Here is a 17,798-nt window from a genome sequence, read left to right on the forward strand (position 1 = left end):
ATTTATTCCTTTTATAGGTTTATGGTCTTGGTATTAATCCTAGAGCTATCAAGGTTTCCTTGATAAACTTGTATCTAAACTCCTTAGATGAGAATGGGTTCCCAATTTATGATGATGGGGGGAAGACTCTTCTTGAAAGGGTAGAATTCCATGAATCAAATCTCTTATCTTACTGTAGAGAACACAACATCATGGTTGATCATATTGTGGCCTACATACCATAGGTACCCAGTTCATGTTCTATAATATTTCTTTTCTTCATGATTGTTTCAGCTAATTTCAAAGGAGCAAGATTGACTCCCTATCATTACTAGAGTTTGGATCATTGTAGCTTTTACTTATAGAGCTTTTGAAATGATTAGGATAGTATTTCTTGATGGTTTTCAAGTTCTACTTGATTGTAATATTATGATTCAAATCAATTATATGCAGATACTCAATCCAAATCCTGAAGCCATGTCAAAGTTAATTACAGAAAATGACAGTGAGGAATTTTCGTATTCACTTAGCAACTACTATGCACTTCAGGTAAAGATGATGACTATATGATTTCATATCTCTCTTTGTGATTCATGAGATTTATTATCTTAGTGTTATCTCTTGTTTGGTATTGAGGAATATAAATTCTTGAGGAACTATGGATCACAAATAAATTTTGTTCTCATTGCATTCTAATTGGAGGTAGTTCTACTATAGAAAGAAATTTAAATGCTCGACTTAGCTTTTACAATGACTTTCTCTTTTTTGTACTTACCTAGTTATCTGACATTTGAGTAATATCATCTAGATACAAGCACATATAATATTTGCTAGTGCTTTCCAATAGTGGAATATTTTTATCTTGATTACCAATGGATAGTTTGTAGGGAATTCACCTATTTTTTTTAGCTTAATTAGTTCATCACTTTTCTTTTATTCTACTCAAATTTTTGTGGTTTGCTTTACCAACACAATTTGCAATGAAATAGCCCCACCTATCTCATCTCATCACTTAATGAGAACATAATAGTTGTCCTAGTCCAAGGTTGACAAGATCACCCTATTTGTACTATAATTCTAAAAAATTGAAAGGTCCCTAGCCACAAAGAGACTAAGGCTCAGATAAGTCCCTGTATATTACAACTCTATGGGATTTCTTGAAGAATTTTTTCAAGGGCTTATCTAATATCTTTATCCACATGATGCCAAAAAATCTGATAATTTTTCTATTTATAGGTATGGTTGAGCCCAATTTTGTAAGGTATAGACTGCCTTATTTTTGTGTAAAAGTCCACTAGGCCACCTTGATATTTCAAAAAGCTGCCATAGGTTTATTAATCATGTGGCATTACCACATGTGCTTGTTCTATTTTGTTAATCACTCTATATCTACATACAGATTATCCTCTCTTACAATTTTCCTTCCATTCAAAACTTGATAAAAAATATGTACATACATTATCAATTGTGTACAACATAGCTACAATTGCAATAATTTTGTGTTCTATTTCTTTTTTGTTGCCATTGTTGAACATCATTTTCTATAATAACTTCTTGACTATGGCTTTTGGATCCAATCCTCTCAAGGTTATACAACTTTAGCTTTTACTGGAGCTAACACCCTTTTGCTTGTTTTGTTCAAGACATGATCAAGTTTTAGAAATACAAAACTTAGTTCTTGAACTGTAAGGCATATATAGGATTTCCTTAAGTCTCAAAAAGAAATTCTTAGAAACAAGCAAGGTCATAGACATTGTGACACTCTATATAGACATCATGACACTCTATAAATGGATTTAGGATGATAGATAATGTGGTTATTGTTGAATGTGAAGTCCAACAGTCATCTAAACATTCCTCCCTGGTAATGATTACGTCCTTGTGATACCCCCACTTTTTTGTTTATGAAAGTGTCTCCCAATGAAGTTTCACGATTCTTTCTCTTCATGTCCTTAGTAAGAAGAATTTCAACATCATCAAATCTTAATACACTTTCTTTCTTGCCAACTTGTTGTAGCCATAACTATGCATCCTTGTAATTAATTTATACTTGAGGTGGACAGGCAGGTAGGTAAAAAATTTGATGAACTTCAACACTTGTCCTATATTCTCACTTGTCATAATATGACCAATTTTATTTTATAGGTAATGGGCTGAAGTCTAGTTTATTCATTATTTTATTATTTCTTGAAATTAATTATTATTATATTTTAAGTTTGAGGAGACTTAAACCCAAGACTCCCATATGAGAGGCTAACTATTTACCATTGGTGGATATTAGCTAGATCAAGCCAATATCAGCTTATAAACCTTATATCTGGACTACTTCAGATAATGGAGATAAATTTATATAAACAATTATAGTTGTTATGTCAATTTCAGTAATATCAATAATGCTCTTAGAATAATAGAATCAAATTTAGGATGGCAAGAAGTTTGATATGCTTATGATTAATCTCTTTATGCATAAATGTCCATTTGTTCCATGCTGTATCAAGAAATTGTTTGTTATCCAAGCCATTTCATTTGCAATCTTTTAAATCTCTGCAAAGATAAAGTTGGAGTAGGAGAATTTTTCTTCTCAAAGGTTTCCTCTGATTGTAAAGTATCCATTCAACAGATAATGAAATGGACACTTTAAAATCAGAGGACACCTTTGAGAAGAAAACTTCTCCTGCTCCAACTTTATCTTTGTAGAGATTTGAAAGGTTGCAAATTAAATGGCTTGGATAAGAAACAATTTCTTGATATAGCATAAATTTTTTTTTCGACCAAACATTGGTGGAAATTTCAACCAGGACTTGGTCGAAATTTCCACCAATTATAAATTTTTTTTAACCAAACATTGGTGGAAATTTCAACCAATTCTTGTTAGTTTTCTACCAAGAATTGGTCAAAATTTTCACCAATTCTAAATTTTTTTGGACCAAACATTGATGGAAATTTTGACCAACAATGACAAACTAGAGCTAGCAAAAATTAAAAATTTTCAACGAATCTATTGGTTGAAATTTTGCCCAACCTATAGGTTGGTTGAAACTTCAAAGAGAAAATTTACCATGAACTGCTTAGTCAAAATTTTGACCAACTTGGGTCAAAATTTCAACCAAAATTTGTCAAAAATTGAGTTCAAATTTACTAGTGAGAGATTATCTTCTTCATCCTCTTCATCTTCTTTAGGGATGGTTTCTATGACTAGAGGAATAGGTATAACCCTTCTTTGTATATTTTGCCTCCTAGTGCTTCTAATAGTAGGTCCAACTCTAGCTTCCTTAGTAGGTGAAGGAGATGCTTGTTCATCTTGTGTAGGTAGGGATACCTCCTATTCCTATTCTAGGGCTTGTTCTTGTTCCTATTCTAGTATCTTGAATTTGAGCTTCTTCTTTATTTTGAGGCTCTTGGTTTTTAGGTGCTTGAGCTACCCCTTGGGCCTGAGTTGCCTCTTCTTGTCGAGGTTCTTCAACTTCAGGCTTAGATTTCTTGGGAGAAGATCTTTTCCTCATATTCTTCCCTTTGTCTACCATAAAGTGACCAACTTCCCTGTCATGTTTATATAACATTTCTGGCATGACTGGTGATGAATAGGGAAACTTAGTATTATGATTTTTGCACCTTTACCCTTAATTGGGCATGTTATGGCCTAAAATATTATAGCCTAAGGAATTGGGTCCAACTTGAAGGGCTTCTTGATCTAGTCCTTTATCAGTTGGATTATATGTCTTGCCCTATGACTAAATCTACATTCTCTTCCTTGTTAACCTCTGCATTCATGATTGACTTGTCAAATATCTTTTCATGATTGTACAAGGGATCCAAAACCTCTTGAGTGTCTTGTTGGATAAACTTAAGTGGGATATTTATCTTCAATACACTACTTTCCATATATATAGTCATCCTATAATAATCCCTAATTCAAATTTCATAGTCATCTATTGTGTTCATCAAAATTTCTTGTCAAAAGTTGAACTCTGCCAATATTGTCAAAAAAAACATGAGGGGAATTGTAATCTTTCGAGGGATATTGATCCCATTCTACATCAAAGGTCATGATATCCTATTTCCTCTCAACTTAAAATGGATCTATAGTAATGGGCCATACCTAGCTCTTCTTATGTTGTTTCCTTACTCTATCATATGTAGATGTGAGTTGTCTTGCAATCTCTAGTAAAATGAGTCTATTTGATGGATATCTCGAGAGTTTCTTTAGATTCACCATTGTACCCACTACCCTTAGGTAGGTGAATGTATTCAACTAGATGTAATAGACACCCATCTCCACAATCCTTGTTGATGCCTCTACTAACATCCTCTTGGCATAATTACCTTCAATGAACTGGATGATAGCAAAAATGAAAGTATCATTGACTATTTTGTATTCTTTGCTCTGATCCAAGAGATTCTTCTTTATTATTTGGGGATATATTTCTTAAGGAAAAGCATTAGCATCTTTCATGCTTCCCTTCTTAACCTAGATGGTCAGTTTTCCTTGTCACCAATAAATACACTAAGTATGATGTCATGTAAAACTTGGGGTTAGCTTTGACTCCTACCAATTGCTCATCTAAGTTTCCACTTAGTATTGTGGCCCAATCAATTGGCATTTTAGTTGTTCTGATGGTCTCGATGAAATGTACCATCCAAATATTTAGGTGCCTAATTGCTAGTAAACCCATAACCCTGCTTAGAAGCAAAATTGAGTATTTGATGTCATCCTTCATGTATCCTTTAGTAATATCAACCTTGCTTTTTCTTCTTCCTACTGACGTTCTCTCAATCAGGAATGATCATTGTATGATCTCTTTAGCTTCCTTTTCATGTTCCCTATACCATCTTTCAGCTTGATGATAAGTAATTTTCACATAGTGATCTTCTCTTGAAAGGAAGAGTTTCTCAATGTTCCTCGATCTTAAGTCTAGGACTATCTCCCCTATTATACTCTTCACAACTCTTTCTTTTGACACATACTTCTCTACCAAGGCCATGACAATCTCTCAAGATTGCACTAATGTGGGATGTGAGGCCACATTAACCAAGCCTAATCTGATAAGTGTTGAGACCATCAGGGACCTCTCCTTAGGCTTGTTGCAAAGTACTAGGAATGTGTTCTAGTCTATATGTCCCAATTCTGTATCTCTAATCTCTAAATGTACATCTTGAAAGTGTGATTTCTTAGGTGCCCCTTGAAAAAAATAGTTTTGGAGCCATCTTTTCTACAAGTGAGGATGACAAGAATCCATTTTATCAACAGAAAACATTAAAAACATTAGTCTAGAGGAGTGAAAATTAAACCCTAACAAAAGCGTAATTGCTAAAAAACTAGACCCAAAACCCCAAAACCCTCACAAAATAGTCAAATCCCTCTTTTAGCTCTATTTATGGAGTTTAGCACACCTTATGCACCTTGTTAAGTGTGCTAATTTAAGATTTACAAGTTTATTAAGTGCCCAGTAGCGCACTTGCATAGGTGCACACTCTTATGGAGTGCACACATGTGCATGTGCACTACCGCACACATTGCAACATGCACTACTGCACACATTACAACATGCGCTATCACACACATTGTAACATGCACTTTGAGGTAAGTGAAAGGTTTTTGGTGTTAAGGGTGCACACTTGCTCACCTTAATGGGGTGAATATGTGCACACCCTTGTATTTTTGAACCATCAAAAATGTGCACATATGCGCACCATCGCCTAGGTTTTGATGAGAGGCACACTCCTATGCACCTTGGATAGGTGTGTATGTGCACACCTTTCCATTAGGAGTTTTTTATTTAAGTTTTTTAAATGGAAAATAAAGGTGTGCACCTGGGATAGGTGCACATGTGCACACCTTTCTTTTATTAACTTAGTGTTGTGTGTAGGTGGGCAAAGATGTACAACACCTCTATGGGTGTGGAGGTGTGCTTGTGAATGCTTGAAAAATAATAATGAATGAGAGAAGGGGAAATCTCAGTTATTTATAAACTTGGGATGTGCATGCACACTTCCACATCTAGTGAACTTGTGCACCCATGATAGGTATGCATGTGTGCTAGGTACACTAGTGCATACGTTCACCTCTTAAACACCTTTCTGGTCCAATTTTATCAAATCTTTCAACTAGGCTTTTTAGGTAGGGTACCAAGAAAGACATAGACTCTAGGTAAAGCCCTAAAAAAGACTCAAACACTAGACTAGGGGTATGAAAATAAAATAAAATTCTAGGGGGTCCTCATTTCTCAAAGAAATGGGGCATGCATCATAAAACCACAACAAGTCAATGGGTTAGGTAGCACATCATTTATGTAATACCCCTTGGTGGTTTTGTGGGACTTTCTATTGTATAAGTAGCCGCAAGGGTCGTAGTAGAGACAAGGTAGAAGACAAAAAAGGGAAAAACATAAGAGTCAAGTAAGACAAAGCTCGACAGGTTAGCCAAGGGAGCATTTTTGAAGGTTGGAAGCATGGCATGGGATGTGTGGATTCACACTTGTTTACATAGATTACTTGGTTATTGCTATGGTTTTGAAGGCTTCCATGGTTGTATCGCTATGGTGTTTTTTGCTAAATAATACATGGTGAAGGATGCTTTTGGAGGCTGGGTTTTTTTCCCTCAATAAGGGTTTCCTAGGGTGTATCTTGTGTCACATTTTTATGGGTATGTTGTCTATTCTCTTGCATGTGGATTCCAATTACATATTTATTTCATATTTATTATGGGTTAGTAGAAATAGTTATATTTTTGTTGCAAGTTTTCTTACAAGTGGTATCAGAGCTATAGTTTTATTATTGTAACCCTAGATTGAATCTATGAGAATGCATGAGAAGATAAAATAAAGGGAAAGATATATGGGTTTCGTATGTTGTTAATTGTAGATATGAGGGTTTTGGGTTTGCTGTTATGATGGAATGTTGGTAGATTTTGGCCATGTGAAATTGTTGGACAAATGGATTTTTTGGATGTTTCATTTAAATGAGGGTTTTGGGGGGAGCTTGTAGAAATGACCTCATGGGAAAAAATAGACCTCACCATTGGATCTAGGTTGATGATTCCATAAATTTTGATATATAATATGCCCTAGTTTGGCCATGTGAAGAGAAAGTGCCAAGGTTTTTTAGTTTCAGCAAGTGACACCCACCAAATTTAATCCTGTCAAAATTTTCATTATAAAAAAAATCGTAGTGAAAATGATAAAAATAATATATTGGTAAAATGACCCTAACTTTCTCTCAAGATGTCAGATTTTAGAATTCTTACAACTATTGGAAAGCTAATTTAGAGCACTACAACTTGGTGTAGGTTTGATGATATCATTTTGATATTTTCTTAGGTTTTAAGAGTTTGAAAGTCAGATGTTGTTTATTTTGAGCACATATTAGGGCATAACTTGGGTGTACAAAGTCAAATTTTTAACTTTGAGTAGTCAATAGAAAGCTCTTGAAGAAATATACACATTGGTTTAGATTTGGTGTAGGTTTGACATGATTTATTTGGTGATATATTCATCTAAATAGTTTATGATATATATTTATTATGGTAACATTATGAGTTTATGATATTGCATATTTTGGAGATTTGAGTTTTGATGTCATTGTATACTCACCTTATATTTTAGATTGGTCTCATGATAATATGGTTATTAGTATTTGATTTTGATATGTATGATGACTTTTTGGATCTACAAGTTGTGTAGTGTTCTAAGAGGTCTATACTTACGGGTTGCATTTATGGCTTGGATATGGGTTGTCTTTTCTCATTGATCTTTCATTAATGATGCATATTCAAACTGGTGGCTTGAATTTAGGTTGTTTATTCCCTAAGTCACATGATTCTTTAATTTATCTTCATGTAGAAGGGATGAGATGTTACCAGGTATAGTCATGGTGGAGGATTGTGGTTGACTATTTTATGTTGACAAGTTGGACACATTTAGAGTTAGTTGCTCTATTCATGGATGTGATCATGGTGCCATAGATTTTGGCATGACATGATTGGATGTAGAGGTACATCCTTGATGTTCATTAGTTTGGATTCCTAATTTGGTTATGGTGGTATATCTTCTTGGTTGAGGATCATGGTTATTTAGTATCTTTTGAGGAGCTCATGATGTGCACTTTGAGTTCTTTGATTGTTTGATGCCTTGGTTGATTCTCATGGTTAGAGGATGGTTTTTTCATCATGATGTTATGGATAGGTTGGATACACTATTTAGTGGGATCTTGTGATAGTGATGAGGTGGTAGTACATGATGGTTCATGGTTTAGATTGTATCTTCTTGGGTTGGAGATCTTGGTTTCACTTGGTAATGACATTTTCATTGTGTGTGTAGACTTGAAGGATCTTCATGTAGGAGATGGATTCTAGGATGCTATGGGTGACTCAGTACCATAGTTGAGTGAGTTATTGGCATTGATATATATATATATATATATATATATATATATATATATAGTGTTTACAGATTTTGAAGGTTTGTCTTAGATCCTATTAGTATGAAAATGTCTTGTACATTTGCATAGTACACTTGTTATCTTCATGGTGTATGAAGATGGTTAGATCTTGAGGACTCATAGGGTTCTTGGTTTTCTTCATGGTGTGTGGAGATGGTTGCATCTTGAGGACTCATGGGGTTCTTGGTAAAGGTGTGGTTAATGCTTCCATGTGACATGTTGCCCTTTGTATTAGGATGGTTTCATTATTATGTAATAGTATACTCTTGATACACTTTGAGATTTTTTGCATGTTAGGTTATGTTCATATAGAGCATGTTATCTCTTTGGTTGAGATGGTTAGATCATGTTGTCATGTCTATGATCCCAAGGCCATGGTTGGAAATTTGACATTGATCTTGGTTTAGTTTCTTGGTATTGAGTACATTGATAATTTTTTGGATACTTCATGATATTTCTATGTTGCATTTGGAGTTGGTATGGATTGGTTAGTCATAAGTGTTCATGGATACTTAGAGATAGTGGTGATGTTGATTTATCTTGTGGTTAGAGAAGTATTTATTGAGATGGTTAGTGATGATTTCAAAAGGAGAGTCTAAGGGGAATTCACCTGATATGGACTTTAGAGAAGATTATTCTTAGATGTTTCTTGGTTGGAGACTTGGATATCTTGATGAATATTCTCATTCCCCACTCTTGGTCTACTTGAGAGGTATAGCCCATTGTTTCTCTCAAGTGTATTATGTTTATTCTTATCTTTCATGATATGGATCTTGAGCTATGGCACATGAGTTAGTTTTGGAGGGTTCATCTGAGAGATGGTTTAGCATTGGTTATCTCCATGTGCATATATTATTGTTATGCTGGGAGATGGTTTGATATTGGGCATATTCCTGGATAGTAATGGCTATTCTTTGGTTTAGGAATTGTTCATGAGTTTTATCTTCTTGTCAGAGGCTTACATCCATAAATAGTTATATGATATGGTTGGGTGTTTTTATAGCTTATTTTTTGGGGTTTAATGGAGGAGATCATACTTGCACAATTCACATCTAGAGTTGTGTGTAGGAGAACATGATGTAGGTTATTATTGGCATGGTTTCTCTTTGGCCTTGGTTATCTTCCTAGATGTTTCAATTTCACTTATATTGGATTTGAGATTGGTTGGAGATTGTGATCACTATTTTTTTCTTATGTATGCCATGTGAGAGTGAAATGGTTATTCCTTTATCTTTTTCCTTTATTGGTTATGGAGAACTTGGGAGAGTGTTGAAGACTTTTTATGAGAGTTTTTCTTGTAGAATATTGGTTTATGTATTGTTGATGTCCTTAATACTCATGGATTCACTTTTTTGAGATGTTGTGAGTGGCTTGGTTATATATTTGACATCATCTTTTATAGTGGGAGCTTCTTGGTATATATTTGGTAGGTATTTCTCTTGAGGCTTATAATTTTAGGTTATAGACTGGATATGTTGATGATGTGAGATTTACTTGGTATACCTTTGGAGGTATGGATAGTTGGATGGGTTGGCACTTGTTATGGGTGTTATTTCAGCTATGGATATTTAACAACTATAGATACATGTGATTACCTTTAGATCAGGTGTTTCTACTTGGCATTACAGTTGGTATAGGATTTTATGATCTAATGTGATAGGTTGGGTGATTTTATCTTTGGATGGCTTCTATGTATGTCTAATGGCAACATCATATTAGGAGGTGAGATCATTCATGTTTGAGATGTTGGATACTTTGATTTTGTTGCAGCTACCAAGATGGAGCATATGATGTACTTTGATCCATGATGGTGGATGTGCTACGATGGATTGTTTCCTTGTTCACTTATGTGGCCATGTATTGACCCTATGCAATGTATACAACAAGTGAGATATTGTTGAGATTACGTGTGTTGCACACATTTCATAATAATGTTATATTTTATTATTTTATTTTATTATGTGACGTTGTATCTAGAAGCACCTATATGGACATGCAACATGTAAATATTTCCAAGGGATATACTTGATGAGTTGTATTCTAACATTGTGGTAATATTTGATGTAATTATTTAATATTGGGGAAAATAAATTAAATGCCTAATATTAAATGTGGGGTCAATGGGTTAGGTAGCACATGGTTTCAACACATGGTTTATGTAATACCACTTGGTGGTTTTGTGGGACTTGCTACTTTTTGGTAAATAGATTTGTCCTTTCTTGTTCCTTGTGACAATATGGCTCTTAATACTCGAATGATGAACAAAACCTACTTACAATAGTTGAAAATCCTTTCTATGATTACTGACTTTTCTTTGAATTGGTAGGTACATCTCCCTATGTGAATGATATTCAAGGAATAATGTTCTGATTCTAAACTAACATGGGGTATGCTCTTAACTTGAGAGCAGAAGAGGCAAATCGAATTAAGCCTAGATATGACTTAATCCAAGCAAGGTGAGCTATCTAATCTAAAACCAAGCAATAAGACTCACAAATCCTATGAATTCTTATGCTTAGTAACTACCTATAGAAATGTAAATGAAATATAAAGAGATTCTAATGAGTCCTTCCCTGAATCTCCCAAAGCACATCCTACTCTAATTAATACATATCCTCATAATAAAAAGAAAGAAACATCCTTCCTTACTTCCTGAAATTCAGACTTTAAAGAAAGAAACATAGAAGCAACAACTAATTAGTTCCTCTCTAAACATCCCACATCACATCTTACTAAGGTTTATTCACATCCTTGCAAAAAAATAATGAAACATCCTTTCCTTCTTATTGTAACTCAGATTAAGAGAAAAAACCACCTAATTAACTAATTGGAACAAAAATTATTGACATAAAACACCCTTTATTGACTCTGCAATATCAGGTCTTGTTACATCAACAATTTGCCCCCACCTTTCATTTTATTTTTTAATAGTTTATGTAGAGATTACAATATATGACCTTCATGAGAATGTGAAGTGCTTCGAATTGTAGAATTTTAAAAGACTGAAGATGGGTGTTTCAACATCACAACAAGGAGGAACTAACAAGGCTTTGTCCTTTCATCCGATTCAGTTTGAGAAGGTGAACCAAATAGATCTTCATCAGACCAATACAATTTAACATAAAAAATCAGAATTGATGAAGTATAAAATGGAAAATGTCACTTGAATAGTTGCAAAGGTCAACTTTTTGGCATATCCTTGAGTATATCCAACAATTTGATTATCCACGAGCCATGGACACCAACTATCAGTTATGTCATAGCCCAAGGATCTTGTCCAAGCCTCAGATCCAATATAAGGCACACACATATCATGATTGCCATTGTAAATCAGTGCACGATAACCTTGGCTTGTCAGATTTTCATGGAAATTGATCATATTTCCAACATCATGATTGTACTTAATACATTCTGAACATAATTTCCAATCCCCATATACACTCTTCGGCTCAGCGTGTATAGCTGTCCTCATTGATTCAGTATTCAATCAAAGTGTGGCAACCCGATCATCAAAGCAGGGGACTCTTGAAGAGACCTATGGTCATATTGGAACATTTCCCTCTAAAACTGGTGCTCTAAGAGGCCATGTATGATCAAAGATCCTCCTCCTCATGGGATGAGGCTTTCTACTCACACCCAATTGCTTGTAACTTTTAGGTAGGTTTTCCTTCCGAACAATAACCTCTTGTATAGCCATGTCATGGTAGCATGGCTCAAGAATGTCATATACATTAATTTTAGAAACCAACTCATCAACTGCACTCAGTTTTGCATCACAAATTTCATCTGTATAATTCCAATAATTTCCCTTTCATAGTTCCTTTGCCTCCTGAAAGATGTTATCTAATATAAGACCCATTCCATGAATGAATGGCACAAGTGCATTGCCATCAAATACATGATCTGTTACCCCATTTCCTATCATATAGCCCTTAAGATTGAGAAGAGGTTCTGCACCAGCTAAAATCCCTTTGGATACTTCATATGATAGAGTTGGAACATAGATTCATGCAAATGATTCTCTAGCAATAAAGAATGGATTTGATTGAAACTTTGGGTATTGCTCGAACCACTTTAAAAGGAAAGTATGCGTATCTTTAGCTGTCCTAGTGTTCCCTATATCATAATCACCTCCTATTTTAGAGTATGAAAAGCCAACTCTAGATGGCAAATCAAAATAGATGATATTTGAGACCTTTGACCAAGCATATGGATTTAAGTGTAGCTTGGGAAAAATTCCAGAACTACTTGCGACCAGTTCAAAATTAAAAGGACCATGTTCATAAACGAATCCATCAAAACTTGAGCAACTTGGACTGCCATTTAACCATAAAACAACAAGATCTTTGGTAGGATTTCCCAGTGATGTAACAAAGTAGTAGTATAGATAACTCCCATTAGCATCATCTACTAATACATATTCTCCATAATGTTTTGAAGGAAGAATTCCATATAACTAGGCAGGGACGTAATCAATGCTTTTTTCGATCCTATAGTAGCATAGTGTTGAAACCCTAACAATGAAAGAAAAAGCCATGTTCAAATCCAAATGACCTTCCCAGAAGTCATTGCTTAATTTCTTTCAAGGGCAGCCCATAATTTTGAGATTAAGCTTTGGAGCACCCAAAATCAAAGTTTCTGCCTTGAGCACTCTGCACACTTTCAAGCCATGCTTTATAAATAGAAAATGTTCTTTGAACCATTTTAAGACAACCCATGAAAATAGATATTTGAGAAAACTCAAACTTAGCAAGATGTAAGGTGGCAGGTTTTTCCCATTTCAAGTGCGAAAATGGTAATGGTGCTCTTAAAATTCAATTTTTTGCTTCTTGATATACTGCATGAAATACACTTTTGAAGGTTGAAAAATGTTCTTTGGATTAAAAAAAATCCTTCCACATCATTAAAACTCGAATTATCATACAATTGGTGCAATTTGTTTAGGTGTGGAAATGCCTTTGAGAGGTGCAGTCTATGCTTTGGAGCAGTCAACACTCGAAAACCTACCTTTTAATATCTTGTACATTTCAACACCAAATTCAATTCTTTCTTCACTAATATGATCAGGAAACATCAAAGAATTGAATCGTGCTTTTACTTCATGCAAAATTCAACATTTAGCCACTTCACGAAAAGGATAAAATGAAGTGCGAAAATGGTTCAGACATCACTAGAACTTAGTCCTCTACTTTAAATGTATCCCAATATGCAAGCTTTTTGATTTGGGATCTTTAGAATCTTGTGAGTTATTATTGATTCTACAAACCAACTCGAAACAAAAGTCTCTCGAGAATGACCAACTATATTATGAATTTGCAGTAAATTGGGGACCTCATAATTACATGTAATAGTTCATTGAAGCAGACACTTTGATCAATTCAAATGCAAACATCTGATAAACATCCATGCTCGATACCCTGCATAGAACTTTTTACTGTCATTCTTCCAAAAAGAATCATACCTTGCAAATTTTCGACCAGTAATTGACTATCCCACAATTTTCTTTTTATCTCAGAGCCTAGGCTATAAGGTTGGGCCATTCATAACTCTATCTACCTCATCTTCAAAAGATTTAAATACAATTCATCTTTTGTTTGTGCCAAGTTCAGCATTTAAAAGTTGAGATGTTAAATCAATAAATACAATGTTATAGTGTGTTCTTCCTAGGTAAACACCTTGATCATTTTGTATTGGAAAGCTTTTAAAGAATTAGTTTTAATCCATCGATTAATGTTAAAAATTTCCTCCCAAATCTAATAACCATTTGAGATGAGGCATTTTATATCTTAAGCCTTGTGTAACATGATATCATATAAGATATAACAATGCATTAACCATCTTTATTCTGCAACCTTCTAGAAACATATCTTGAGATCTTTGTAACTTGCAACTTTTAATGTAACCAAATGTCTTCAACTAGAAGCTATACTTCTCTATTACTAGTGTTCATATTAAAAATAAGAGAAGTCTCATCAACTAGACTGCACACACTACCCTATGGAGTGAATTTCTGAATTTTTAATGTCATATGAGAAACTTCCATCTGATTCCTTGTAAATGCCTGGAGATCATAATTTCACAATCATCATTCCATTTGAGAAGATCATCAATGGGAACATGTTATCCTTGTCAAGTTGGGTTCTATAACCTACCCAATATGAAGAGACTTTGAACCAACCCACCTGGCTTATAAATGAGAGGGCAAGAGAAAGGGAAACCCGACAAGGATAGCCTACCTATGAAGGACTTAGACCTAGACACAAATCAGACCAGACATGACTATGGCTTCAAAATATTTCACTTTTAATAATGTAGGTACACTCTGATACCACTAACAAAGTACGACTCTGGTATCATTGACGAAGGGCCACACCACCCTTACCAACTCATAACCAAGAATGCAATAATATGAAGACAATTTTACTATACTTGAAAATCCAATAGTAATTACAATAACATTTTTTTCAAGATCTCTCAAGATCCAACCCAAACCCAAGATAGTCCAAATCCACACTCTAGTAGAAACCTTCGAGATCTCAACTTATGCTCGCAAGCCACCAAGCAACCTCCTTGTTTCTAAACCGTAGTCACTAGCTCTTCTCACAAACCTAATCCAAGATCCAAGTGTAAATTGCCTCACATTCAATGCTCTATCTACACACTCACAACTCCATCACAATCCTACTGTAAACTGCCTCACATTCGGCGCTCTGTCCACAGACTTAGGGAAAATCACTCTTCACTTCCTCCTTCTCATTCACACCTTGAAGCCTTTCAAGCTTTCCAAGCTTCACCTTCCACAACATTCACCTTTCCAATCTTTCCTTCCAAAGCTTCTACTTCCCAAGCTACTCCTCAAGCTTCTCCAAGCTTCTACTCCTCAAGCTTCCCCTTGAGCTTGATTTAGAAATGCTCATATGCCTTGCTTAAATAGGCACTTACCACCCCATGCATGACTTATCCACAACCTTCTAGAATTCCTCCACAACCTTCTACAACTTCCATAACCTTCTAGAATTATAACTAAGCAACACCATGTGGCCCAATTAGAAAATTACATTTCCTTTATGGATCACAACAAATATTAAATGCAAGATTTAAGAAAATTTCCACAAGCTTCTAAGATGCCACCTATACACCTTGATTAATGGAATGACAACTAATTTCTCATTTTTTTATTTTATGCCACCTATGCACCTCAAAAATAGAAATTCCTCCTTTTTTCTTTTTCTCCTTTTTCCCTTTTTATTTATTTATTATTTCTCCTCTAATTTTCATCACTTTCTCTCTCCTCCAGATTTTTTTTTTCCCTATAATTTTTCCATGAAAGATGCTCCTGCATCATTTAACAACATAGGTATGGGGTGAAAAGTGGGGCAAAACTACTATATAAGTAGCCAGAAGGGTAGTTTTAGAGAGATGATAGAAGAGAAAAAAAGGAAAAGGGAAAGAGTCGAGTAAGACAAGGCTTGATAGGTTAGCCAAGGGAGCATTTGTGAAGGTTGGAAGCATGACACGAGATTTGTGGATACATGCTTGGTCACATAGATTTCTTGGTTGTGGGTATGATTTTGAAGACTTCCATGATTGTATTGTAATGATATTTTTTGCTAAATAATACATGGTGATGGATTCTTTTGGAGGCTAGGTTTTTTCCCTCAATGAGGGTTTCCCAAGGTATATCTTGTGTCACATTTTGTGGGTATGTTGGCTATTCTCTTGCCCGTGGATTTAAATTGCATATTTGTTTCAAATTTATTATGGGTTATGTGGAAACAATTATATTTTTGTTGCAAGTTTCCTTACACTTAAAGTCATTTCTTGCATTGTAAAAACAATTTCGTGGAGTTTGGGAGAAGGTACTGTGAGAAGGATTTTTCCCCAAAATATGATAGCATTGTAAGCCAATAGGACATGTAGTTGAGTCTATTATCGATACTAAATGTAATAGCATATCATTTCTAATAATAAAATTCTCCTTTTCCTATTCTGTTCATTTTGTCTTGGGTTGTGCCCTCATCACCTTAACAAGTGAGTGTGCATCAAATGTTAAGTCCATAAACTGTCAAAACTAAATTAGGACCTTACCATTAGAAAATATATTACATTATATGACTTTAAAGAAAAAAATGATGTTGAAGTTGACATCCTACACAATTTATGGCAAGGTAGATTTCTCCCAAAATCATAACTTATTAGTTTAGATCTAGAACCATTTAAAGTTTTGTAATTAAGGTGTGATGTTAAATTGTTACTAACACTCAAAATTAATGATTATCTATTTCATTTTATCATTAGCATAGATCCAAATTGAATTTTCTCATTAGAGATGTTGTAATATCTTAAAAAGTGCAACCATAAGATTTCAAAGACATCCATTTTTAACAATCCATCATGTAGTGAGAAACAATTTCTAGAAGTGATTGTGTTGGGCTTTTGCATCAACATTTTGGATCACACTTTGTGATCCATTATCGGGACATAAGAGAGATGAAGGATAAATTAGTACACTAATTGCTAACAAAATAGAAAAAGCATCTCAATGCTAACAAAATAGAGATGTTATAGAGGTTACCATTGTAAATGGTATGGAGGAGAATGTTCTAATGGATTGTTCCTCCTTTGAACCCTACACCCTCTTATTTTTAGTTGTTTTCCCAATTTATTTTATTTTCTTCCCTTTATTTTGTTGGGAAGGATGAGTTGTAAATTGTGAGAGACACTCATATTAGTTATGGGTTTGTTGGTGACTATGAGAATCAATTGCTTGTTGATATAGAAGAGGTTGTTTTAGTTAAATGGTGATTGAAGTAGACGAAGTTGTCATAGTTGGTTGGTTCTCCTTTTTCCAATATCTCTTCCCTTGGTTTTTCCTACTTATTCAATTTTGTTTTGCTCTTCTGTATGTTGATAAGGTTTAAAGGAAACTTTTGTATGCCAATTTTGGTAGCCTTAGTAAGTGTTTTAGTTTGTGTGCTTATATTTTTTATGATACACATTAAAAAATTTCTTTCAAGTTAAAGTGTGATTCAAGGGGTTGTGGAGTTGTTGAGATCTCATTGTGTTATGTATGAAGGATATGAAAGCATTTAAAAGTCCATTGTTCAATTTACCAACCTTGTATGTTGGTAACTTGTAGCTTTCTTTTTGTGTAGTCATGTTGAACTCTTTCTAGCATAAATTTGCCTCGTGATGTTGATAATTGATGTTGTAATATTTTAATAGTTGTAATTCTTTGTTATGGACCCTTGGTAGTCTTTTTTTTATGTGTTTTGGGGCCTTGTGAAATTTTTTTGTTTAATAAAAAAAAGTAAAAGGCAATGTTTTTGACAATGTCCATTACCATCTGTGGTGCAATATCACAATAATATTATGCAAGAAGT

General features: G+C 34.4%; 1 pseudogene; it reads right to left on the bottom strand.

The window, feature by feature from the left end:
* Positions 1-11,530: 11,530 nt before the first annotated feature.
* On the bottom strand, positions 11,531-12,996 carry LOC149552208 (serine carboxypeptidase 1 pseudogene; annotated as a pseudogene).
* Positions 12,997-17,798: the final 4,802 nt, after the last annotated feature.

The sequence above is a fragment of the Cupressus sempervirens genome, chromosome 6 (genome assembly GCF_028749045.1).
Source record: "Cupressus sempervirens isolate cs-2001-9-10 chromosome 6, ASM2874904v1, whole genome shotgun sequence".
NCBI classification, from domain to species: Eukaryota; Viridiplantae; Streptophyta; class Pinopsida; order Cupressales; family Cupressaceae; genus Cupressus; species Cupressus sempervirens.